The sequence below is a fragment of the Orbicella faveolata genome, unplaced genomic scaffold (assembly GCF_042242905.1).
Source record: "Orbicella faveolata isolate gen_17 unplaced genomic scaffold, um_ofav_v1 contig_36, whole genome shotgun sequence".
Lineage (NCBI taxonomy): Eukaryota > Metazoa > Cnidaria > Anthozoa > Scleractinia > Merulinidae > Orbicella > Orbicella faveolata.
In genome coordinates, this window is record NW_028301565.1 from 12161136 (window position 1) to 12188256 (window position 27121).

At 38.1% G+C, this 27121-nt stretch overlaps 2 long non-coding RNA genes across 3 annotated transcripts; one reads left to right on the forward strand and one right to left on the reverse strand.

The window, feature by feature from the left end:
- Positions 1-3872: 3872 nt before the first annotated feature.
- Positions 3873-12318, forward strand: LOC110064098 (uncharacterized). Of its 2 annotated transcripts, none has more exons than XR_016202480.1 (3): positions 3873-4352; positions 4447-4504; positions 4964-5236. It is a non-coding gene; the product is annotated as an uncharacterized LOC110064098 (long non-coding RNA). The 2 variants fall into 2 exon arrangements; XR_002298300.2 differs by lacking the exon at positions 4964-5236 and adding an exon at positions 9482-12318 and having other exon boundaries at positions 3876-4352.
- Positions 12266-25296, reverse strand: LOC149102297 (uncharacterized). Its single transcript, XR_016202481.1, has 4 exons — positions 24735-25296; positions 22980-23167; positions 21381-21476; positions 12266-20253 (listed from the first exon to the last, which is right to left on the reverse strand). It is a non-coding gene; the product is annotated as an uncharacterized LOC149102297 (long non-coding RNA).
- Positions 25297-27121: the final 1825 nt, after the last annotated feature.

A 27121-nucleotide genomic window follows, 5' to 3' on the forward strand; every position in this document is an offset into this window, starting at 1 on the left:
ACAGCAATGTAAATGCTGACTATTTTTATTCATCAGCGGAAATATTCGAATTAGTTGCAGCTAATATTACTCGATATAAGTTAACGATATTAAGACTCTTCAATATTCCCATACATACGCAATAAGAGAAAATTCACATTTTCGAACCTGTCGTCGGATTCTCCACATTTAGAGGCAGTGGCGATTCTTGACTCTGATCTTTCCGCCAGGTCATATTGTTTGTGATGTTATAGTAGATGCAATTACCTGTTAGATGTTTATAATCAGCGCCGTTCGTTAGCGGCAATATTTCCTAACAAAAAACATTACTTAATAGCACCTTAGTCCGTCTGTGCTGTTACTTATGCTTATAGGCAAGAAACAATCAGCAGTTTCTAGCACTTTCCAAGACGTAGATTTTAATGGGTCATTGTAACCATTCTATATCGGTTGATGTCGCAATCGTGGTATCAAAAAAACTGCCCAATCATTTGTAAACAAGTTGGTGTCAATTTCCTGGCACGATAGGTTACCATAGCAACAGTGTAACCTGCTAAAAACACCCTTAATTTTAGCTTTAAGCGCTTATAACTCAAAAGCGAGCTTGGTGAACCCCATTTTTATTATCGAATTGTGATAAACATGATAAGATGGAACTTTTTACAAAGTTTAAAAAAATTCTATGGAGAGGGATCCTTAACTGCACTCGTATTGATATGATTACATATATACTTATTATATAACTAGGAAAATTACTTCATTGTGATTGGCTGAGAGCAGGGTAATTAATCTATCGTTATTTTGTAATTTGCACTGCAATGCAAATTAACGTGCGCGCGTTCGTAATTTTCTCGGTCATGATAAATGGGTAATGGAATGAAAGCTCGAGCGATTAAGGATTTACACTACTCATGATATTTGAAAATTCTTTCCAGTTGCACGAGCCATTGAGAGAATATCACTCGTAGTGTAAATCCCTAATTACACTCGCATTCCTGCTATTACCTATTCAAATAGTAAAATTTTATAATATGAAATAAAGAACATAGCGAAAAATGTGCATGGTTTGAGTGTTGGTTTTATTGACTTGAGTGATATAGAGCGGTTTTCAATTGCATGAGTGTCGTCAAACCAACACTAAAGTTGTCACTCTAGCCAATCGTAAAGGACACAGACAATACTTAAAACTCAGTGTAATTACATGCAGCTGACGCAATGCGCCGGGAAATGCGTGAAAGTGAGTCACAATTGGTTTTGGTTTTACTTTTGACTGGATGAAAAATTGGTGCGAGTTTTTAAGCCAATCGTGTAGCGTAGTAACTGCAAAACCAACTACAGTGGAACCTCGATTTAACGAACCTCTATTTAACGAAGTCCTCGATATAACGAACGATATTCTATGTCCCGGCCAAAGTTACAGTAAAATGTATGGGATAGAACCACGATATAACGAACCTCGATATAACGAATTCTTCGATATAACGAACATGATCCGGAAGCCCAGACTTAAAATCTATTTCGATATAATGAATTACAGTGTCAACACGCGACAGAAGATAAACGCTGAACAGATCAACAGTCAACAAATCCGTGCAATCCTTATTGTAAAGAGACAGTAACCTTTCAGTCAACGGCTTATTATATGTCATAGACATTGGCACTACAGTATTTCGACATCAATTAACTTCTGCTCTATCTTCTTTGAAATCCAGAAATGTTGGGTAGTACAACGTAACAACACTAGAGCCCGTTTCCTTGTTTACATAGACAATTTTCTGTATAACCTCTATGTTGCAACATTTTTAAATCGCTACTCTGAAAGTGTCGTTTTTTTGTAAACAAAAGCTGCGCGTCTGCTCAAAAGTGAAAATAATTGATATTGAAAGCCACCATGCTTAATGAACTGCATCTCAAAACGCGGCACTTCTGGGTGACGAAAATTGCTTTGAATTGCGTGACAGAAGTCACCTGTGTTACAAATCAATCATTAAATATGACCTCGATATAACGAACATTTTGGTCGTTTCACCTCAAATTCGTTATATCGAGGTTTTCGATATAACCAACCCTCGATTTAACGAACAAATTTGGCCGGTCCCCAGCGACTTCGTTAAATCGAGGTTCCACTGTACTGTTCGACACTCTAATAAAAACTGCTCTAATAGGTTTATTAATTGTAACTGTTAGAGTTCCATAGAGCTTTTCTATGGGCTAGACGCCAGAATTATTGATAACCCGTCTGTTAAGACCCTTAATAATATCAAGAGAAAATGAGGTAACATATATGCAAAAAATTCGGCATGCTGATAGGCTGAGAGCAGTGAGACTGACTGAGAACAGTGCAGAAAGTTGAAATTGAGAGCAGAAAGTAACAATTAAATTGCATGTGTATTATTACTGAGTGATGAAATGATTTCACTCGTGCAGTTTGGAATAAGTAAGCACTCAACAGTGGTGGATCTAGGGGAGGGACCCGGGGGGCCCGGCTCCCCCCCCCCTTATTTTGGGTAAAAAAAGAACAAATCACAGAAGGAAGAAAAGCCGGCAGGGCAAGCAAAACAACCCCCCACCCCCCACCCCCCCAGCTCAAGGTCTGGATCCGCCCCTGCTCATGAATTTGTCAAAGACTACAATTCTTTTAGTCAAAATTGCACTCGGAATCATCTGCTTACCTATACTCACTGAATAAAAATTTCAAACAAATGGTGCCTGAGTACCTGGAGCGTGTATTTTTAAAGTTATCAACTAATTTCAAAAGAATCGTCAAAATACCCATACATAGCATCAGTACAACTCACACGAATCATTCCAGGCTGCGTGTGGGGTGGAAACGTTTGGTGTTTCCTTCCATTGACAGCCAAAGTCAATCCGTTGTTGATTCGTACAATGCATTTCATTAAGGGGCTAGGGAGGGGAATAAGGATAGCTTTACGTTTTTATCCAAATGAGAAGTGAAACCGTTTGATAATTGGTACTATTCTTAACAAATAATGAATCGATGCATTGACTAGCAGTAGTTTCTCCTAGGTAATCTGTCGGAAATTGCAAAGGTTACTTATTAGGGAAATCTGATTCAGGAAACCTGAAATATTTTCACATTTCAGTCTAAGTTGAGGGGTTAAATTATCTGACCATTCCATCAGGGGCACCATTTGTACGAATATGGTACGAATCGCTAAACGTTTGTGTCTGATATCAGTCAAGTCTCCAAATCGACTACTGTTTTCACTTCTTGTTTGCACGGATGGTGTAGATCGTGAAGCTGCTTGGAGAAATCTTGCCCGTTTATGTAAAATGGAGAAAGATGATTGACCTTGATTGACAGCAGGAAAAGATACGCATAAGCTTAAGTCAGACACACGTAGGTTGAAAATGTCGTTTCTAGAGCCTAGACCTCAATAACATTTGGTCACCTGGTGCGCTAAACCCAGAAGTACCTCTGGTGACGAGAACGAGTCTTCCTGCGAAACCATTCATATGAAAATGTGTTCCCCAACAGGTTAAATTTCATGCAAATCAACTCATTTTCATATGAAAGGTTTTGCTCGAAGACTCGTTTTGAAACAGAGACACAAGGTAAATTGGAATGTTCCGTGTGGCCTGGTCAGGGGATCTACTAACTGTAAGCATATTAGACAAGCTAACGCCATGGCTTCTCATGTCGTTAATTCACCGCACACGCACGTACCATGTCATCGGGCAACCATCCACCCATAAAAAGTTTCCTTTTAACTGAAACCACAATATAGTGAGCCAGATACTATGATGAGTTTTATTACAAATGTGATATCCGGAAGTACACAGGATTTTAGTTAGCCTTGAGAATACTTTCATCTCTTACACAATATGTTGATAACAAAAAAGCTTGAAGATTAAGCATTTGCGTACACAGATGACAAGCACGTAGCCGTTTAATAGGGCTGAAGGAACAAATATGACGCAAGGTTCTGTTGCTTTCATGGAACTGCTTCCAAAATATTTCCTACAATCAGCCTGCACACTAACATACGCTCTCCCATGCCGAGAATAGGACAGGAATTTGTAATTTACTTAGAATTTTGGTTGCGCATAGTTGATAATGACCAGCATGAGGAACAGAGACGAAGATGAACTGTTAACGTCTTTAGTTGAAGATTTGTTCTTGTTTTGCGGAGTAAGCAAATAGAATGGTGTCCGTAGTAAAATTCATAAAAATTTGTTTTGGTGGTGTACGATGGTGTACGATGTAGGATTGAAGGTTCAGCTTCGCCTCCCTGCCCACTCCTCACTTTCTAGCTATTTCCCAGTGATCTTTGCGAGTGCAGTTCGTCTCCGCCATTTTGGAACGTGTGCAGGAAAAGTAACGGTAAATTGACTTTACCGTAATTTCAAAGGTTTGTTCTTTGTTTTTAAACAACTTGAACCAGTGATATTCCTTGATCTGGGTCATGAGCTAACTTTCTTCAGTTTTTTGCTTATCGGAACTAGGAGATGGAATGTGAAGACGTGTGTGTTGACAACTTGTGAGGACCGTCCCTGGACGACGGTAAGCGCGCTTGGAAATTGTTTTGCGGTGTGGTTACCTTACAGTTTGGTTAGATAAATATTGACTAGATAATAAAATAGGATATAAACGTCGTATGTGTATCCATCAGAGTTTTTCCTTCTTTTAAGAGGCACATAACAGTGGCGGATCCAGACCTTGAGCTAAGCGGAAGGGGGCAGGGAGGGGTGGGCGGTTTTGTTTTGCTTGTCCTGCTGGCGTTTCTTTCTTCCTTGATTTTTTCTTTTTTTACCCAAAATAAGGGGGAGGGCCCTACCCTAGATCCGCCACTGCATAAACTGGGAAACATGTAGCGCAGTATTTCTATGGGTCATTCCATTTAAGGACGTTCACACGAAAATTTCCAGTTGATAGATTTTTTTAAAATTTTTACTGCAGTTAGATAATGAGTTTCTTGTGTCAGAAATGCAAAAAAAATTGGGGTCACTGACTTTGTTTCAGAGATAAAGCATGTGGAAACTACCCTGATTTTGAAAAATTGGTGCACATAATTACATGTAGGCATGGTCTACAGGGGTTTATAGTTTAAAATATCAAAGGTGAGTCAACGGAGACAAATGATCTCAGTCATATTTTGTAGAAGTGGCTCTGTTGCGTAAATAATTCCAACTGTTGTCAACGTTTTCACAAAACTTAACCCTTCAAAAGGCATTTGAAACCACCACACAGATAAACAAAGAGCTAAACAGAATGGAACTTGATGGCATTTTGCAAGCTTATCGATCAACTTTCTCCATTTTTTGCTAAATGTAGAAAATTGGTAGAGAAAATGATCCATCAAAAGAAAAATAGGGGTCACTGAACAGCCGAGATCATTAAATCCAGGCAAGGCCATCTGCCCTATCATTGTTTATCATTGTGTGCTCATGCATGATGTGGACTGTGAATTTGTGTGCACAGTAAGGATGTGCAGAAACAATTAGCGTGAACATTCTTAATCGGCCCCTTCTTCCCCTTCTGTTGAGGAGCTTTGAATTTTAACCCCCTCAGAAAAGTTAACTTCTTTACCCCCCAAGAAAGGAAGACTGTGCCAACACACTTGCCCCTTCAGAAACGGCCTTTTAAGACTCCCCCCTCCCCTTCAGATTTCCTAGCACCTCAATGAGGGGTAGGGGAGGGGGGGGTGCAGAGGTGGTTGAGAGGCATCGTGAAGCCTTGATGTACCCATAAGTCATCAGCACATTTTAAAGAACCAAAATGTGCTCTCTGATGTTCAAACAAACTGATAAAATTGAGGTATTGGCGTTTGAAGTCAGATTGATCCAGGCAGCAAAGTCTGAGAGCAGTTTTTACCCTAACCTGCGAGCAGGCTCACACTGGAGCACAAGCGCGTGAGGGGTAGCCACGAGCGTGAAATGAAGCGGCAAAGCCACGAGACAAGAAAGTGAGCCTGCTCTGATCTCTGCAAATTTTTATTTCCACCCTGGAAACTGCAGAAAAGAATAAGTCAATTAATTTCCACCAGAAGTATGAACTTTGGCAGGTGAGCTTTCTCAGGAAAACTGTAAATCTTTTTCATAACAACGTGTAGGCATGATATCCATTGTTGATAAAGTTCTGCCGAAGAAAAACTGTCAAAGTTTATGTCTACTAACGACACACACTTGATTCCAAGTGATTTAATTCTTGCTTTTGCAATCTGGTCTTTGACAATGCTGGTAAACGGGCAAATGCCTTCATGTTGTTTCGTTGCCCGCTTGCAATCACATGCGTTTTAAATATTTAACGTTTTAAATATGCAGTCGGCAACATGACAAGTACATCTTGATTCATTGACATACTTTCAACTGCTATTTTCTGCTCCCTCTTTAGTATGGAATTTAACCAGAAATAGACTGGAACTTTGTTAAAACATCAGAATACGCACACTCAACTCTTCCTCTGACTCCAAATGTGGACAACTTGTTGTTTATTGTGCGGTAAATTACCAACTCCATGGGGATTTAATCGCTTCTCATCGAACATAATAGATTGACAGTTTTCTCGCCTTTCCCGCTTTTTGACCAATGGTATTTCATATTGTTTGTCAAAGCACAAATGAAAAAATTACAGAGATCAGGGCAGGCTCACTTTCTTTTTGCCTCTTCACCAGACTCCATCCTGCCAGGTCACTTTGCTCTTTGCTGCTCGTGCGCCTGACTCAAAGGTGAGCCTGCTTACAGGCTATTCTTGCCCAAGAAAACAATCCTCTGGTGAGTTGTGGCCCATTTGCCAAGTGTTGCCATTGTCAAAGTTTGGAAAGCAAGAACTGATTTTAGACTTATTAAATGTCTTGCATAGACTGCCATGTTTCCCGCAGGTGAGTTGTAAAGAACCTTCCTGGCATGCATTGGGATCATGTGCAGTGGACATTTCGTGGCTTTAGAAGCCTGGTAAACAGCAATGTAAGAAAGAGGAAGTGGATTTTATGTAGCTATGGACACGGGGAGTACCACAGATAATGGCCAACAAGTACCGATCAATTATAACAGCAATAATCAGCGTGATTTGTAGTGTTTTGAACTTATAGCATCAGGGGACAGAACCCTAACCTCGGGAGCGTTGTAAAATCAACATTTCACTCTGTCATAAGTCAAATGAGTGTCTCTGTGGTCATGCATTTCAGTGAAATCTGCATTTAACTGTTCCTTAGGTAAAAGTGTATTTGAGGTCGACTGTTGACATGAAATCAACATGTATGTGTTTTTTTTCAAAGTGAAATCAACATCTCTGAGCTTTGGTGTGTCAACATTTAACTGTCTTCTTTAAGTGAAATGAGCATCTCTGTGGTCACACATTCTCATGAAATCAACATGTAACTGTTTCTTAAGTGAAAAAAAAGCGTCTTTGAGGTCGCCTTTTGACGTGAAATCAACATATCACAGTGTATGTGTATTTTTTTAAGTCAAATCAACATCTCTGAGCTTTCCCGTTGAGGTGAAATCAACATATTTATGAGTGTTTTTTTAAGTGAAATGAGCATCTCTGCAGTCACACATTCTTGTGAACTTTTTCTTTAAGTGAAGTGAGCATCTCTTTGTGGTCACGTGTTCTCCTGGAATCAACATTTTAGTCTTTTTGAAGTGAAATCAACACCTTTGAGCTTAGGCATTCTCGAGACATCCACATCCTCGAGTTTACATGTTCTCGTGAAAGCAACATTTCACTGTGTCTGAAGTAAATCAACATCTCTGAGCTTATGCCTTCTTGTGAAATCAACATTTCACTGGTTTTGAAGTGAAATCAACATCTTTGCGGTCAGAAATTGACATGAAATGAACATTTCACTGTTCATTAAGCGAGAAAAAATATATTTGCAGTCAGATGCTGACTTTTTAACATTTAAACACCTGAAGATGCCGCCAGAGGAAATTGAGTATTTTTTGCATACATTATATCTCAAAAACAAAGCAAAAACCAATGGCAAAAATACAGGACCATGTTTTTCTTTTACATTGTGTTGTTCAAGAAAATATCCATACCCCTCTCATGGAAGGTTTTTTAGCTTGAACCACCCCCCCCCCCCCCCACCCCTCTGGAAATTTCATTTTAGTGCCATACTTTCCTTTAAAAAATTGGGCTTTTGAACCCCTCCTCCCACTTGGAATTTCTGTTAACCTTGCTTGGGGTGGGTATGGATATTTTCTGGAACTACACATTGAAGACCACATGCAAAAAATCAGGCACTTTTGAGAAAAAAATAATTTCACACAAAATCGTCACTTAGCATGGTTTTGCACTCACCCCCTCACTTGATTTTTGTTGGGTTTTTTTTCATGATGTTAAACAAAATCCTGCAAATAATTGTTGTTGCAAACATATTTCCAGCAAATAGTATCCAGCTCCTGAAAATACATTTAATCCATATTGATCACCATTAATAAACAATTTTCTTCTGTCTGCAATAATTAGAAGCATGCCTTTTATTGAGGGACTTTGATATTGAATTACACTACATGTACTACACATTGTCAAAGAACCATAATTATGATACAAAACTATTAGATTCCATGTTCATACTTGTACAATAACATTTGTATGTTGAAAATTGATCAGCCATTTGAACAACACATTTGACAGTACCCGGTCTTCCGTGGTGAAAATCTTTCCAGGATCTTCTCAAACTCAATAATTCATCAAGTTTGGGAAAATATGACCGTGACAGTGTTTGATATCTGATCGTATGATTTTGATATGATTTTATCTCTCTGTTTTCTCCTTAGGGAAAGTGTTTGACCACATTTTCAAACACCTCGAAGTTCGTCAAAAATACACTGCTTCTCCTTGTATATTCGACTCTCTTCTCTACATGGACAGCTTAAACTTGACATTGATGGTCACTTCTATTGTTAGAAACCTGTATTAAATGGACACTGCAAAAAGATGGCAGTTTTTTCCCCACATTTTAATAGATTGGTCATTTCAGTTTACTGACAAAGAGCTGTCACAGAAATGCGATACATTACCGGTATTTGGTTTTGTTTTACAAAACTTTTGGGATTGTTTGATTTTGTGAACCTTCACATAATTCGATTAATATAGATACTGTGCTGCATACTCAAATGCTTTACCTCATATACTTGTCATTGCTAATGGAAATACAGTATTTCAGAGTTATCAGCCAGGCATGAGAATGCTATTTGACCCTTCAAAAAGTCTTTCAATACTGATGAATATTAATATGACCCTTTTAAAGCTTTTCAAGACAAATTCTGAAGGAACCTGTTTTCAACAGACACCCTGTATTAAGCGGACACTAGCACAGGTCCCAAGGGTGTCCGCCTTATACAGGTTTGACTGTAGGTGCCCTGTTATAAACCTACATGTATTTTACCCTGTTCAGAAAGATCATGAAAACTCTGACAAAAGCAGATTTAAAATAGCTTTAAATTCTGTGAATTGTTTGGTGGTTGGTAATTAGTTGTCTTGTAATATTTTTAACTTGGCTCTGAAGGAAGGTATTAAATCTTTGTTTTCCAGATCAGATGCCATCAGTGACAAAGTGGACACAGGCAAAAAGTAGTTATCTTTAGAAGGGGTGCATGATTTGTTTTGCAATCCAACTTTTGGGTGAACCAGGTAAACAAACTCTTGAATAAGCCAAGTTCAACATTTGTAAATTGAACGCAGTCATGCAATCTATTCTGCCATGGTTGACCTGTACATGAATAGACTGAAGTGCTCTCTTTTTTTAATGATACTGTTTTGAATTAATTGTCAATCAAATAATTCTTAAAAATTCTGTAGCCATGTTCAAAAGTCTTACTCAGCAACAGACTAGTTAACTAACTGAAAGATCAATTGCCTGATTGATTGACTGACTGATTGACACACTGTTGGATGGTCTAATTGACTGACTAAGTGACGGACTGATGGACAGAGGGATGGACAGACAGACGGACAGACGGACTGACTAACAGACTGACAGATGAACAGAAGAACAGATGGATGGACTGAATAACCAACCAACTGACTGACTGATTGATTGACTTGGAAATGGACAAACTGGTCAATTGCCTGATTGATTGACTGACGGACTGATGGATTGTCTAATTTACTGACTGACTCACTGACTGTCAGGCAGGCTGACTGACTGGCTGGCTAATGAACTAAACAGAGTGACTGACTAGTGGAAGGTCTAACTGACTGACTGCCTGACTAACTGCTCGACTAACTGACTGACAGGGAGATGAACTGACTAAAAGATTGACTGACTGGGACTGACAGACTAACAGCCAAGTGACTGACTGGCTGACTGACAGACAGACAGACTGATCAACTAACTGACTGACTGTCTGTCTGACTAACTTACTAACTGATCAACTGATTGAATGACTGACTGACTGACTGACTGACTGACTGCCCTGCCTGCCTGGGACTAGTGATCAATTGTCTGATTATTTGATTGATTGACTGCCAGACTGGCTGGTTAATTCTCTGGTTGATTGATTGACTGACTCATTGACTGGATTGTCTGACTGATCGACTGACTGACTGGCTGATTGATTCTCCCATTGATTGATTGATTGATTGATTGATTGATTTACTGACTGGTGGACTGAAGGAGTGAGTGACTGATCAAATGCTGAAGACCAAATTTTGAACCTTTCGTTATCATACTGATCGACTGATTGATTAGCAGAAAGGAATGGAAGAACCTGCTGACAGATGGACAACTTAACAAACGGACCTACAGACAACCATGTTAGTCAGAAAGAGAGACTGAAGGACAGACAGACAGAACAACTTAGGCAGACCTGTAGCCTGATTGGCAAACTTAGTTACATACTTGTTTATAGAGAGCCTCTGTTTATTCATGTGATTTTGGTACAGTACATTGCATGTCTAACATATCAAACACAGTCAAACCTCTCTAAGTGAGCACTTGAAAAAGGACCATCTCGTTTCTGATATACAAGTCTCAGAATTGTCTCGTGCAGCCAAATTACTTAACTTTCATAAGCAGCTCATTGGTTTTGCAAAATTCCTAAGAGGTCGCCTGTGGGTGGTTCGACTGTATTTCATTCAACTGTAAACCTTGATGGGTACGTTTTTCAAAACATTTTCCTTCTTTCACCACTGTTTGATTTGGTTTCATTAAATTTGGCAACAGATGCTTGTTCAGTCAAAAAGAACCAAGTCATTAAATCTCATTTCCTAAAGACATGACTGATTTAGTTTGTGTTACTTAAAGAACATGTATCTAGCTATTTGTCTTGGAGTTCAAAACTTCAGCTAAAGCAGACTTCTTTCAATTGCAATTTTTCCAAGCAACTGTAAAGGTAGAAGAAAAACAGTTCTTTCAAATTCATTTTTTCCTGCAGATTGAGAATTGTTTTGAAACCGTAGAGAAAACGATAATTTAAAGAGCAACTGCGATCTCGAATGAATTTCTTGATGTTTCCCAGTTTGGAAATTATGGAATTAAATTGCGCAGACATTTGGGCAGTAAATTGCATGCTGTCACTAAGAGTTGATTTATTTCGGTTGTTCATTTGACATGCTTTCGGAACCTTTTCGCTTTTTCTTGACGGCTAATATAAGCACGACAAGCACCAAAAGTATTCATTTCGTATCCGGTTTCGAATTTTCCTCTGGTTTACCAGTGATTTATTTGGAAATGAGCCCCACAATGGAATTTTAGTTGAGGGTTTTGAAAAACGTACTCTGAGCCAGTCCCAAAAGTGATGGACATATTATTTCTCCTTACAATATCGATACATTTCCAAGCAGACAGGTGACGGGAATAAAGAAAATTATTAGCTCAGAATATTGTCTTGATCTAAGGCCAAATTCTCAAAACTAGGATCAAAACACATAAGGCAATTGGTAAGGAGAATTGATATGTGTCCATCTTAGGACTAATACAGTTATGTTTACAGTAACTAAGGTCTCAATAAAACTAAGCTGTACGATTCCAGACTGGTTTTAGTAAACGGTTTGTTTCTGTTACAATGTGCGCCACAGATACGTTCAAAATTCAATAGGAAAACAAGCTTTCTCCTAGGATCGCCACACAACTGTATGCGACATCCCTTCACGCTTGTCCCTTTGCGTGACGACCCTTAGTATATTTTGCGCGTTTTGAAATGCTGAAAAGATGTATCTGTGGCGTACATTGACCTGAGAAACGAGCTGTTTACTGAAACTAAGTGTTAATCATACTGCAAAGTTTTCTTGAGACTTCTCCAGAACTTGGCTTATTTTAGAGAGTTTATCTGGTTCACTCACATGGTTGGATTGCAAAATAAAACAACACTGGAGGAAAGATAACAATACTTTATTGAAATAAAAATTGTCTCTCTTGTCCATTACTTTTAATTAAAAAAATAGAAATAAAAAAAAATAATCTAGCCAATCTTGTCCCTGCTCTTTGGGTGCTTCCACTCTGGCTCCGATAAGCGGTGTTGTTTCGTTAGTCCTCATTTAATATTCCAACTTTAAAATCCTGGTCTGTTTTATCTGATTCCTTAATTCCAGACGGGGACAGTAGAACACTTGGGAGAGCTGAACGTTTGCTCTCAAGTGGGGTGGACAGCGTAAAGGAAAGTGAGAGTTTGCGCCCCATGCCTCCGGAGTCTCAGTCTTAATTTGTCACAATGCCACACTCGAGTAATTTTGGAATTAATAAGTTAAAAAAATTAATATGCCAAATTCGAAAATTGATTCAAGATGCTAATCCGCGAGTCAATGTATCGGAAAAAAAAATCTGCCGATAAGCTCGCCCTCCCAGAATATTTTGGATGGAAACCCATTTAATTTGGAAATGTCCGCAACCTGGACAAGAAAAACCGAAGCGCTAAAGTATGGCGCTCAATTTCAGTGCATCACCGTTGAAATCAAAGAAAGAATTGATCATAGAATCCGCCAGTCTGACCTCCGACCAAACCTCCGACCGACCGTCATTCCACAAACTTCACTAAAGAGCACAAGTCGCTAAAAGTCTCTCATCTGTGAAGCCACCGATGTCAAGTCTCTCTCATTAATTTGGATGGAAGAAATTGGCCGATTTATATAGCAAAAAAAGTTAAGTTTTGTAGAAGTATTGCAAAAGGTTTTAGTTAATTATGCTTATTCAGCTTGTTTGCTTGTTGTCGTATTTCATATCACATGACGTTACTCTGGAGAGTTTTTTATTCAAATGTAAATCAAATTCCCCTGCGAATGAATGAATAATTAGTAAGACAATTCTCCAGAGAACATCCATGATCTGAAACGAGCAATTAACATACGAAGCTGAGCAAGTCTTTTTGTTATTTGAAAACTAAAACAAGCTAGAGGTTTAGGCCGAATCGCTGCTAACAGTGTAAAAAATTTGGGAGTTGGCATGTGTTTAAATTATGTTGTGTTAAAATCAAATATTTATCCGCGCAAAGACTTAAAACTAGATAATTATTGACTAATAAATTGGTTGCAATAGCTTTTTTTCTTAATTTGGCCGAGTTTTGACTTGAAATGGTTTTAAAATCCAACTTAACTAGGGTAACCCTCCCTCCTTGTAGACAGGCCCTTGATCATTTTTTACAAGAAATTGCAATGTCCTTCGCATCCATGACTTCTCTGCTCACGCAATGTCTCTCCTCACTTTGTAGAGAAGCATTGCGTGACAATCCGAGGAATTCTGAATTTTAGTGTATTTTAGTGGAAAAAGAGAAAACCCATGAAAAAATTGAGCCTACAGTACCTAGAGAAGTATCGACCCCTCAAAATGTTTATAATTATGAATTTTTAGAGTCATTGCTTAAAAAAATAAATTTCACAATAAATGCTACATTGAGATATCTATATTGATTTAATTTATATCTACAAAAATAGTTTTGAATTCCTGTTTGATTAGTTAGCTTGGTTAGAAATTAGATTAACTAAAGTGCTTACTGCGCCTTTCAATAACCTGCGGACTCTAAAATTCAAAGCTCAACTGACAAATGCGTTTTTCGCTACCGTCAATCAAATGTTCGGCGGCTCCTCCCAGCTTCCGACTACTGCCGAACACTGTTTCGTTGTTTGAACTGTGCTTAACGATTTGATTACCTCGCGCTCGACGGTAGTCGGAAGCTGGGAGGAGCCGCCGAACATTTGATTGACGGTAGCAAAAAACACATTTGTTGGTTGAGCTTTGAATTTTAAAGGCGCAGTAAAATAATGATCAATGCAAGATGTTGCAGAATTAAACTTCATCAACAGACTAATTATCTGTCAAATAGAATGTTGCCGATTTACTTAACACTTAACCAGCCTAACAACAAAGAATTATTCTGCAAACACCTACAGTGTATTATATATTTAACTTCTACGAAATAGCCAATTGACAAATAAGAGTGACTATAAAAACACTCCAAACACTTAAGGAAGACTAGGCACCAGCTGTCAGTTAAACAAGGATTTCTTGGATTGCTGTAGTAACTAGCATGAGCTATGATTGGCTAACAGTTGCCAAGGCAACCATTACCCAATCACAGCTCATGTTTGTTACCAAGGCAATTCCAGAGACCCAGGTACCAAAAGCTGGTGCAAGCTCAGCCTCCCTAAAGTTTGTGGAGTGTCAAACTAATGAAAGTAATTTTTGAAAACTTATAAAACTGTTTTAAGCTCAATGAAAACGAAAATAGAGAGTGAAAATAATTTAGTTGTTTGAAGTTCCTTTGAAAGGGAGATTGATTAAGAAAATGCTTAGTAAAGTTGATTTTCAAAAAGATGTGTTTTGTTTATAATCAGGCCTATTTAACAATTAGACCTGTAGCCCTTGCGGGCTATGGGTCAGTAGCCCATGAGGCAAAGCCGAATGGGCTATTGACCCGTGGCCCTTGAGGGCGAAGGGTCTAACTGTTTTAGTATCACCCAACTAGTCGGACAGAAAAGCTAAAAATATAGTTAGCAAATCCAAGTTGAAGAAATATTTATTTGGGAATAAAACGAAAGAAAGCATCACGCTCGATTGCACCAATTTTGCTACTCAAGGACTATTACTAATAGTCCTCTAGTAGCGTAGCCAATTAAAATGCAGGATTTGCATTAGTCCTCTGGTTGGGTGATACTAAATGATGTTATTTCAGTATTTTAAAGTTTAAGTTTATTTTATGAAAACCTAGAAAAGAGAGAAAACCTGACCCAGTAGCAACCCAATCAGAGAGACCCCCAGTGACTCAGCTCAATTTAATGTCATTTGTGAAAATCCAATCAGGTCAGACCAATGAAATTCAGTGACCTCTTCTGTCTATGCTTTCTCTAGAGATGCACCTTCCTTGAGCCCCACAATTCAGCACTCCTGTTTTACGTCCTTGGTTGTGGAACATTTCCTGATACATTGACTGCAAACATGCATCTTGCTGAGCCGAAATTGATGGTGTGGTACTGTGACAAATTAAGTGAAACCCTAAAGACATGAAAAGCAAACCCTCACCTTCCTTCACACTGCCCACCCCACTTGAGAGCAAACGGCCAACTCTTCCAAATGCCTAACTGTCCCCAGCTTGAATTACAGGATCAGATAAAGTTTCCCAGGATTTCTCAGTTGGAATATTTCAGAGGACTTCAGAAACACACACCTTCTCAGAGGCAGAGCTTCCACAACCCAGCAGGGACATGATTGGCTAGATTTGAACATGACCAGTCTTTGGTCTTGATGTGTGTGCCACCTTCTGTCCTGGAATTAAATAAGAACCTAAAAACGTAATTAGTAGATACATGCAAGCTCATTAGCATTATAAATAAACTACTAAAGAAAAAAAATGGCTGTTTCTTGGTGATACATGTCCAGAAAAAGAAAATGCAAGATTGAAACCTTAAGCTAGTTTGTGAGTGTGCCATGTGTGTTTAGGGTACAAAGCAAAAAAATGCCTATGAGCTTAAAAAAGAAAACAGTACAAAAAATTCCCTATAAGTTGTGAAGGAAATTAAGCGAAAAAAAGGTTAAAGGAGGCCTACAGGAGCCTTCAAAATATGATGACTTGCAACACCAAGAAAGAACCAAGCAATGTGCAAATCAAATTAAAATAAAATGATGTTCATCAACAGTCTGCATTACGATCAAAATTCTGTAATTAATGCTGGGATCATTTTTTATGAGGCTCAGCAAAAAGGTTTGTTTATGCTTACGTGAAAACATCAAGATGCTGTTTGTAAAATTAAAATAAAATAACAGGAAAACAAGAGAAAAAGTAGTAACTAATGTCAAAAATGCAGACTGTTGATCTTACTTTGTCTAATCTCAATATTAAACATTACCATTAGCCAGGATAACTGAACCAAAAATTGAGAAATTGACAATGAAATGAAAAATGAAATAACTTAGGAAAACAACAAAAGGTAGCCCAATTTTAAAAAGCTTCTAAGTGACAAAAAATGATTAATTCTCTTTCAGTGAGATTGCACCTCATCTTCATCTTTTTCTGAAATCAACTATTATCATATTTTGTGGCTTAAGGCATATAACATTTGCAAATTAATGAACATTGTGGTAAGTCTTGAAAGAAACATATTCAGTCAGGAAGGTAAATATGATGGAGTGGACACAATAAGACTATCATTGCACCTAGTAAGTAACGACAACTTTTGTTCTTCTTCAAAATAAGTACCAGTATTAAATCTATGCTTGTATGATTTCATTTTGGGCTAATGAGCTTGCAGATCTACTTACAATATGTACAAAGTAAATCAATATAAACAGAGGAAGCATTTCTAATTACCGGTATAACAAAAGTGTCATTAAGAATGGTGCCTACTTTTGTTCATGTGCACACGACGTTCTGCGCATCATGCAGCGCATGGTTTAGACTCCATGCGCAGGTAAAAACCTTTGTATTTAGTAGGCACTGTCCTTAAAATAGAAAAATTGCCAATACAAAGCTGCTAAATTTTGTAGTAGCCTAATATATATATAGTTAATTAAATAGATGTCATTTTGCACCCCTCTTCCTGTCCTTATGACAACTGAACATGGAATGCAAAAAGACGTCTGTTTATCCCAGCCAAGTTTTGAAGATGAAATAATTCTTATCCAAACTGATGTAAATTGAAAAGTGAAAAATATTTGTCTGACTATCTTGAGATTATTATATTTATAACATTAACTGCTTCCTTTGTTTATGAATTAAACAACCACCATCAAGTTGCCAAGCACTTAAAATCATTAGAAAAAAAAGTATTTGAAAAAGGAAATTATTTTTTGAATTACTGCCACCTATCAAAAAGCATTAACAAATGAATGGCTTAAACTGATAAACAAGTTTCAACAAAATATTTTAAAAAACAAACATTATTTTAAGATTTATAAAAGCTACAGTGAGTAATAAGTTTGCATGGCAGCATGATCATGTTGGTTGTTGGTAGAGTCCATTAGTTAAATATTCAATTCTAACGAAATACACTTCAATGACAATTAACCATTTATCAAGTTTCCCTTTGAGCAGTGAAGAATGCATTAGCTAAATTCTTAGAGTTTTCCCACTTAATAGTAATTTATCTTAACCTGTAATCATGAAGCAAATCCCATGGTAAGCTGAATGGTGGAAAGCTGGGGATCCTGCACATGTGCTGACTGTACTGAAGCCCTCTAATCTTCAAATTTAGGCTAAGAATGAAACCTTAGTATGTGCTCAAAAGAAAAAAGTTCTTTAGTAGTTACCACAACTGGCTTCTTGTTTATTTTCTCTACTTTGTTTGTGTTCTCTTCTTTGCAAATTTTGAGATTAGAGACATGAATTTTTCTAAACTGTAAAACCTCAAAGGAAATAACCTAACGGCATGTCACATGTATTTCTAGTGCTTTGTAAATTATCAATTTCAAATTGAAGAAATAAACTCCTAAAATTTAGTTGAACATGATTTGTTGTTGTTAATCTTTTTTTCAATCCTTTAAACCCCAGAAATGATCAACAACTAGTGTCGCCTCACAGAACGTTTGAAATGTTTTACAACTTTTGGTCAACTTTTCTACATGTAAATGATTAATTTCGGAGACTTTGTCTAGGAGAAACTGTACATCACACATCTAAGTAAAAGATGAAAAAAAAAAAAAAAAAAAAAAAAAACACTGCTCAAGGGAATCTTATGCTGGAACCTTCAAACTTATCTTAAATGGAACAAACAAGTATAACCTGTTCAATGGATTCAAATCAGCCAAATGGAGTGGGTTTCATATTAATTAACTGATTCACTGGTTGAAGTTAGAGATCTTTGCTGCAGCATGTAGTTCTCTCAAGAATATACAGTATTGCATCCAAAAAATTTACAATTTCCTATGAAAGAAGTGGTGGCTGCATGGTCAATGTTAAGTGTGCATTTCATTGTTCATCTCATGATGTATTCCCATAGGATGTAGATGGTGGTGTTTGACTACTTCCTGCTTAAGCTCCCATTGCCAGATGAAGACTATAGAGACTAGCAGTAAGCAGTAAAAAGCATTGCAATCTAAATCCTAAGGGACTTCATCGTGAAACAAACAATGTTCAACATCTTGAATAATTTATAATTTTTAAATCAAAATAATTTATGAAGCACATTGGAATAAAAACTACATACAGTAACAGAGATCTCTGACTCCAATCATTGACTTGGTTAATCACATGCAGTGATAGCTAGAGTGGCTATTTTTTTTTTCAAAAAGGCACTTGTTTGAACAATGGTGGCACACACATCTACATATACTGATAATATTATGTGACTCAATGCTAATCCTTGCATTGGTACATGTATGTGACTTGTGCAGTTTTTGTAGTCTGTTAAGTTTTGGTGATCATGGGAAAGTCAGAATCTTAGTCAGTAGTAGCCTGTAGTGTCGATGACAGTCTCTTACTTTTACAATGAAGTGCTGGCGTCAGGTGTAGTTTTTAGGTTTGGTGAGGTTCTGATAATTAAGTCAGTTGTCACATGTGAGTAGTTGTCAGCGTCATGTTATGTAGTCTCAGTCCATCTATAGCGTTCGTCAAGTTTGAGTTGGTTCTGTTTGGAATTAATAATTAAAAAAAGTTTGTTGGTTGGTTTGTTAAGGCTGTGAATGCATTATCTGTTTTTTTTGTGAATACGTCATCTTCAAGGTGTAAGTAATTGTTGATTTTAGATGTCAGTCTCAATCCAGCAAAAAATTGTTAGTCAATTTTGTGTTGGTTCTGTTTGAAGTTAAAGTTTGTTGGTTGGTTTGTTGAAGTCGCAAATACATACATGCAAGTCAACTGTAAGGTTTAAGTAGTTGTCGGTGTCAGATGTTGTGTAGTTTTAATCCATCTATTGTTAGTCAAGTTTGTGTTGGTTCTCTCTAAGGCTTATATTTGTTAGTTGATTTGCTGAGGCCTGAAATAAGTCAACTGTAAGGTGTAAATAGTTGTCACTGTCAGATGTTGTATAGTTTCACTCCATCTATTATTAGTCAAGTTTGCATTGCTTCTGTCTAGATCGAGCTACAGTTTGTTAGTTGGTTTAGAGGTCATAAAAAAGTCATCTGTAAGGTGCAAGAAGTTGTCACCGTCAGATGTTGTGTAGTTTCACTCCATCTAGACCTATTGTTAGTCAAGTCTGTGTTGGTTCTGTTTGAAGTTTAAGGAGTTTAGTGGTTGGTTTATTGAGGTTGTAAAATAATAAGTCATCTGTTAGGTGTAAAGTTAAAAGTCAGTGTCACATGTTGTCAGGGTTCGTACAGAAAAATCTGAGTCCTGGAAAAGTCCTGGAAATTTGTTTCTGAAAAAGCATACGAACCCTGGTGTGTACAGTAGTTTCACTCCATCTGTTGTTAGTCAAGTTCATGTGGGTTCTGTTTGAAGATAAAGTTTGTTGAGGTCATGAAAAAGTCACTCGTTGGGTGAAAGAAAAGTAGTCATTGGTATCAGTTACAAGTTGTTTGTTCTTGTGAGTTTGTGCAGTCAGAGTTCATCAGGTTGACTTGCTCCAAACCAATGCAAGCAGTTTGCCAAGAGTCTATAGTAATATTATGAAAATCTATTGTAATTGAAGACTACCAAGCTAAAGAAATAATCAAGTAACCTGAACGGGGGTTGTGGAACAACAGCTGGGTGAAAAACCTCCCCGTACGTCCACTTGCTCCTAGGAGGAAAACCCCGGGCCAGCTGTACCCCACATTCAAAGGCCTCCCGGGCTGGGCCAAATAAATATTAAATAAACTACTAATAATAAAACATCTTGTTGTTTTGTCTTGGTAACCAATCTTTAAGCATCCTCTTTAATTTGTGTCTGGTGTGTTGCCCATTTTCTTGTCTCTCCAAATCCATGCTGTATTGTGATGATCTTTGCTGTCTAGCATCCTGTGACAGAACAACCAAAATGATATAGTTACTGTGGATTCAATCTAAAGCTTTAGACAACAAGGAAGATAGATACAGTTGAACCTTCACTAATGGCCACCTCCCTCTCCACAATGGTCACCTTTCTGTAACAGCCACTTTTTTTGGTCCGGGCAAATATATAGTCTACACATTCACTCTTATTTTAACCTCTCTACATGTACAACACCCACCTCTCCACAATGGCACTAGCCACTAGATTGCGTCCCAGTGATCACAATAACCTCTCGGCAATGGCCAGTTAATTACCGGTAGTGACTGATGAACAGTGTGTACAAAACACCACTTTTTATTGTTAAAGGTCACAAAAGTTGATCCGTATCACGCTAGATAGGGTCCATACCACGCTTCGTGGGTGTCTGCTTTTACTTAGTTTATGTTTTACTGATACATGTACAGTGTACATTTTGATTGATCATTGAGTTACCGTATGTATTTAAATGCTATAGCAAGCATTTTTAAAATTTGATATAAAAATGTTGCATCACTGAAAAAAACAGGTGTCATATTACACCCTTACAGTGTACCTGTCCATAACAGCCACCTCTATACAATGGCCACTTTTCTCTGTCTCTAAGATGGCCAGGTCATTGTGGAGAGGGCCTACTGTATTTTTACCAGTTGTTTGGATTTATTTTTTATCTTGTTTAACAATGACATCGGGATTACAAGTCATTAGAAAAAATATCAATTAATAATGGTAATAGGACTGAGCGGAGTCCAATTCAGTCTGTAATCATACAAGTGATTAACAAAATTGGACGACCACAAAGCGGGAGTCCAATTTGTTAATCATGAGTATGATTACAGATCACAGAGAAGTAAATTAAATCCTTAATGGCAGTAAAGAAGCCAACCTGAGGAGTGTAATATAATTAATTTATATTGTTCTTGATTCACAGAGCTCCACTCGAATGAAAAGCCTTGAATTCTGTCAACTTTTTTACTTGGTAGTATACCATGTAAGAATAAGTAGTGAGTTGTTCTAGAGAAATGAGCTACGTATTCACATGTAGATTTAACCAGGCTGACATTGCTTTGCCTGATCATGATAACTGGCAAACAGAATTACAAACAAGAGCATTTACCTGGTTGGTCAAGATTTGAGTGTTTTTGATTATCCACTGTCCATCCAGGTTTGTCCACTGTCTGTTCAGACTTGTCTACTGTCCATCCATTGCTGACTATAAAATGAGACATTCAGAAACGATTCTTGATTATGACCTTGCATAGTGATCATACTGTTTCCACTTGATTGAGCAATTATTTTTTGATTAAATTTTGACATCTTTTTGACAACTTTTTCATCACTTTTTGCTGTTTTCTTTGAACCAGCCAATCAAAACATGGAAATGTCAAGGGCAGAGATGTCAATTCACCATTCATTCTCATAGGAATAATTATTAGCTTTTGAACAATCATCACCTGATGTTACAAGCTACTTTTTTTGTCTGATTGATCATTCCAACTTTGAATGCAATATTTTGTTACCTTTGCCAGTTTGTTTCTTTGTACAAAGAAGTCTGACCTGCTGCACATCTCATAGAATAAATAGCAGGGTGGTATCAAATGGGGTAAATAGGTAGGGAGAGGACTGGGAGAGTGGGAGAGAGGAGGAATGCCGTCTATAACAACCCCTTTTTGCTGACACTTCTGCCACTGCTGGTGGGCGCAAAATTCTGATGGGATGATGCACGGAGTAAGTTTTAACTGTTAGTTGCATAAGCAAATTTAAGCTTTCTGGCAGGAATTTACATTCATTTGCCAGTTTTTTTTCTGATTGGAGAATGCAATGACTGTCATTGACAGCTGATAAAATTTTGAAAGTTACATGGAATTTGTTAGGTGTTAGGTGATTATGAAGAGCCCGGGGGGGGGGGGGGGGGGAGAGGCACTGCCATATATGGGCTATATAGGTATGTGCCGCTGTGAAGAGTATGGTTTTCAAGCAGTTTACTCTAGCATAGGGTATATAAATCAGAGTGTTTGGGTCTAGAGTAGGGTATCATTTTTCCCAAAACTGACTAGTTGGTTGAAGATTTATCTAGACAAAGGAAACCAGGAATTGCCACTCAGAAATGTACAAAAATCAAATCAGCAAGTTTCAATTTACACAAATCAGCTGCAACAGTGTCAATAGATGGGGGGATTTGGGGAGTTTGCTCTAGTATAGGGTAGCAAAATTCAGTTGAACTAGCTCTGGTATAGGCTAAGGGTTCCAGGGTCCCAGCAGCACATCCCCACCCAGAAATTCCCAAAGTACCCCCCCCCCCCCGGGTGAAGAGCCTAGTCCTTATAGCAGACATTCCTTCACATTGTTCCTCACAATTGTTGCCTTCCCTAACCCTTCCCTGTTACCCCTTCCCTGTTTACACCTAGAACACATCTCTCCCCCACTTCCACCTCCACTACCTGTCAATGTCCTTTTATAGGAAAGCTGACAAATTCAGAATGTCATATCCAAGCACAATTGTACAGTATAAAGTTTGACTTGACTTGACTTAACCTGGTCAGTCAATGTGATAAGATTTGTTTCTTCCAGGAGCATCTGTAACCATACACATCACTCTCCAACACCCCACCCTTGCTTTGAAAATTTGAGATCTGAACCCAAGACCCAGTATTTTTAAGATCTGACTTCAGATGAGATAATCAAATTCCTAACATTTTCTACATGTAGTAATTACCTGCCGGTGGTTAGCCAAGGTGACTGATAGTCTGGTTTCCTCCAGTTGCAACTGTTAGCACGGTATACATTTACATCAGCAGGTCAATCTAATAGGTAAAAAGCTGACCAATAGTCTGTCTCTCCCCTGAGTATTTTTGTTGGTCTGTCTCTTCACCATTTCACCCTTCCAGGTCTTTCTCAAGTGGCCTGACAAAAAAAAAAGAAAATTGTTCATCTGAAGTCAAGCAAGTAAAGTTAACTTCCCTCTCCTGTTCACCCATGATTCTCCGATGGGAAGGAAAGAGTAGGAAAAGATTTGAAAACCCTTTAAGGCTAAAGAGTAAAGTTCTCTTAGCCACTTCATCATTTTTTAAATCTAATCCAAATGCTATTAATAATCTAGTTTTAAAACAGTCACAAGTGATACACACTGTTAAATTAGCTGGGTCGACTAAACCACAAGTGGTATAATTGAGGTCCTGTCAGAGAGAGGGGGAAGGGTATGCAGGTCCCATATCTAAATTTGAATTCTTTTCATGTTGCAGTTTCATAAAGCCTGTACTAGGCTGTTTGAATTTCAACACAAGTCTTGTCATTTGCCACTATTTCATCAGCCACCATGTCTCAGTTTCAGTACCATATTGCTTGTCAGAACAATCTAGCAGGTCAAAAAGCTGACTGATAGTGCACAAATGCTTCCAATGTTTTCACCAGAAATAGTTCAGTCATTGCTATTTATGTTGATGATTTTTATTTTGGAACAAAAGAGTTTTACAAAATTTCAAAGCTACAATCAGATTGGTCAGAGTCAAATAAGATATAAAACCACCCCTCCCCCTGAATCAATGATGAATCGGTCCTAAACCCCAAATGCACCATTTTTCCCATCATTGAAATGGAGGGAGGGGTGGTCTTAATTTTTCACTTAAGTCCAAGCCCTGGAGGGGGGGGGGGGGGGGGTTACTCCCTTACATAAGCTATATAGGTATGTGCGGTCCTAAAGGATATGGTTTTTCAGCTGTTTTGGTCATAAAAAAGGGTATCAATTCTAGCTGATTTTAGCCATTTTGGTCATAAATAGGGTATGGGTTTTGCACTCTAGCCTTGATATGGGTATGTTTTTAAGAAGAAGCCACTTTTTTGTCCTTGTCAAAAAGAAAATCAACAAAAGCCCTTCACAAATTATGTTTACGGTAATTTAACACTGGTCTGAACTAGGGAACTAATTGTAATGCAGGTCTGAAACAGGGTTTTGATTTAAGGGTCAGGCCATAAATAGGGTAGGGTATATTGCAGATTTTGGTCATAAATACGGTAAGGGTTTTGGGAAGTGGGCCGCACACACCCGCCCAATTTTTCCAGGTGTACCCCCCCCCCCCCCCCCCGGGAGTCCAAGATTTTATTGTAGCACATGCAAAATTTAAATGCAAAATGGATGGAAATTTTTTAGAAAATAATTTGAGCACCTTTTATCTTGTTTGCATCATTTGGCACCTTTAGTACTGTCTGAGTGGATTTTTAAGGTGTTAAAATTTCGTTTTTTGCGGTTGTAAACTCAAACAAAGGTCAGTCTCGGATACTTTTTGCTCAAAACAACGGCGGACACGTGCGAGTATGTAGGAATTTGAATTTCCCGCTGTACAAATTTAGAAAAGCGCAACACAGTATAATTATAATTCAACCAAGTTAGATGCTTACTTAGGCAATAGCAATGGAAAACCACCAGTAGAAAAACTTATTTTTGTAAAACTGCAGCTTTTATGCCTCAGCTTACCTTTAGTAACAGTTTTGCAGAAAAAATTGCCAGGCTGCTCTGAGTGATAGGTATCAAACGTGGTCTGCATTTCAGTGTTCTGTAGCTGTCACAGCCATTTCCCTCACACCCAAATCCAACCAAACGAGTAAAAATACGCTTCAAAAGGAAACTGATACCATAGATGCCATTTTAATCGTCGTTTTGGCACCAAAATAAGTTTAGAATCCTCTGAAATCTGCGAGCTCCCATCGCCATGTTTGGATTCTCTTCGTTACCAGTGCCTTCCCGTGTCACGGGAAAACGTGACGTCCCGTGACGTCGCGGGAAAGACCAGGAAGAACACGGGGGAACACGTTATCCATGTATGCCCGCTCCGCGTGTTTTTACTTCTCTTGCTACCGTCTAGGTTTCAATGGATTTCTCCTCCTTTTTCTTAACAGTAGGGGCAGCGGCAATATGAAGAGCGGGCTAGCAGAGCCGAGAGTACAGACAGCAACCTACTTTAGCTAGTTTACAAAAGTAGTAGAGTTCGCTAAGCCTGTGGAAAGAAACCACAAAGGGAGCAAAGAGAGTGATTTAAGGATGGTGCCCACTAAATACAAAGTTCCTTTCGCCGAATTAGGATCACATGGAAAAAAGTAGATCTTAGCAAGGGATACTGAAATTAGGTCTGTCCCGATTGTGCCGCTAAAATGCTGGAAAGTTGCCCACCGGAAAGGCAAAAAGTTTCTAAAAAATTGCCAAAAATCAGAAAAGTTGCTACTTAAATTTCAAAAGTTGCTACCTAAATTTCTTGATATTTTTATGTAAAAGTTAATTAAAAGCATTATTTTTCGTCCTTCACAATAATTGCTAACACCGGTCAAGAAAAATAGACACAAAGACGGTCTTTTTTTGCGCGTAATTTTAGCCGATTATCAGTTATATAATTATAACATTAGAAAAGGATCGCCGGCAGTAGGCCTGCGAAACGTTGTCAAGTGACAGGTTATGTGTTAAAACTTCAAAAGGCTGATAAGCATTCAAGAAATTCACATCAATTAAAGTTTTCTATGGAATATTGGCTTTTTTGTGCTTGATATGTGCTCTAAACCTATATTTTGCTCAAAAGTTGCTGCTCCGAATGCCAAAAGCTGCTCAAAAGTTGCCGCGGAGCACAATCGGGACGGGTCCATACCACGGCAGCAGTGTTTGCTTTCTAACATTAATTATTTAAGCTAATCAAGAACCTGGACCACCAATCTCTCCTTTTTTTTCCTGATTTTCTGGTTTAGAATACAACGCGCCCGTACAAAACCTTCTACCAGACTGTAATTCTTGTCTGAGTCATGAGGGGGTCTGTGGTGATGTAATCTATTTTTAGAAACTGTGCGCGACGCTATTCCTTTTATAAAACAGGATGATGCACCCCCCATGGGTTGCTGAAAACTAAACGACCCACGCCTTACCAAGGGCTAAAAAACTGATGACCCACCCCCCTTTCTGCTCGGGCCCACCACCCCTCCCACCAATACTTTTTGACCAGTCCCTTACCCAAAAGATAACATTGGTACCACCCTTGGTATGCGACATATTATTTCCTCTTCACAAACAGAAAGGTACTTGTGGATTAGGCGTTGTCAGATGTGTGCAAACTCATACCTACCTTTCTTGTTATTCCTGGATTGTCTTCGTCCTGGTATGTACAATTTTGCAAGGGGGAGGAATCGGGGTCGGATGCGGTTGGAAGCACAGAAGGTTCTAAAACAATGTCCCCACTGACTGACTGACTGACTGACTAAGTAACTGACTGACTAACTGACTGGATAGTTTTGTAAGTAAGTAAGTAAGTACTTTATTTAGACACATTTCACCAGTGAGCTTGGGGCTCGTTTAAATGTGAACGTGTATGCTAACATTAAAATGTAAAATTTAAATATGTTATCTGTTCAACAAAAGTACAAAAACTGGACTATAAAACTTAAAATTGAAAAACTAGACTATAAAATTTAAAAACTAGACAATAAAAATTGAAATATGTAAACTAATCGATACAAAGATTACAGCAACAATTGGCCTCAGTAGTCAGGTTAACATTGTTCAGTAAATTTTTAAAATTTTTCAGTAAATTTGTTGAATATTTTTCAGTGAATTTGAAACAGCTTTTGTTCCAAAAGCTGTTTCAATGGGACAGGTTTTTTTTGGATTTGGACAGTTTGTGCTCGTGCTGGGTTCAAAATCTGCAATAGCAAATACTCAAATCGGCCCTGATGATGTCCACGCAAGATTGTTGAATATTTCTCCCTACAAATAAACTCAGACTAATTTCACGCATTATTTTTAATTTCAGTGGCATACTTTTTCATAATGTGAAGAAATCTCAAACCAAACCTCAGCTATCCGGAGATCATTGTTCCTGAGGGAGA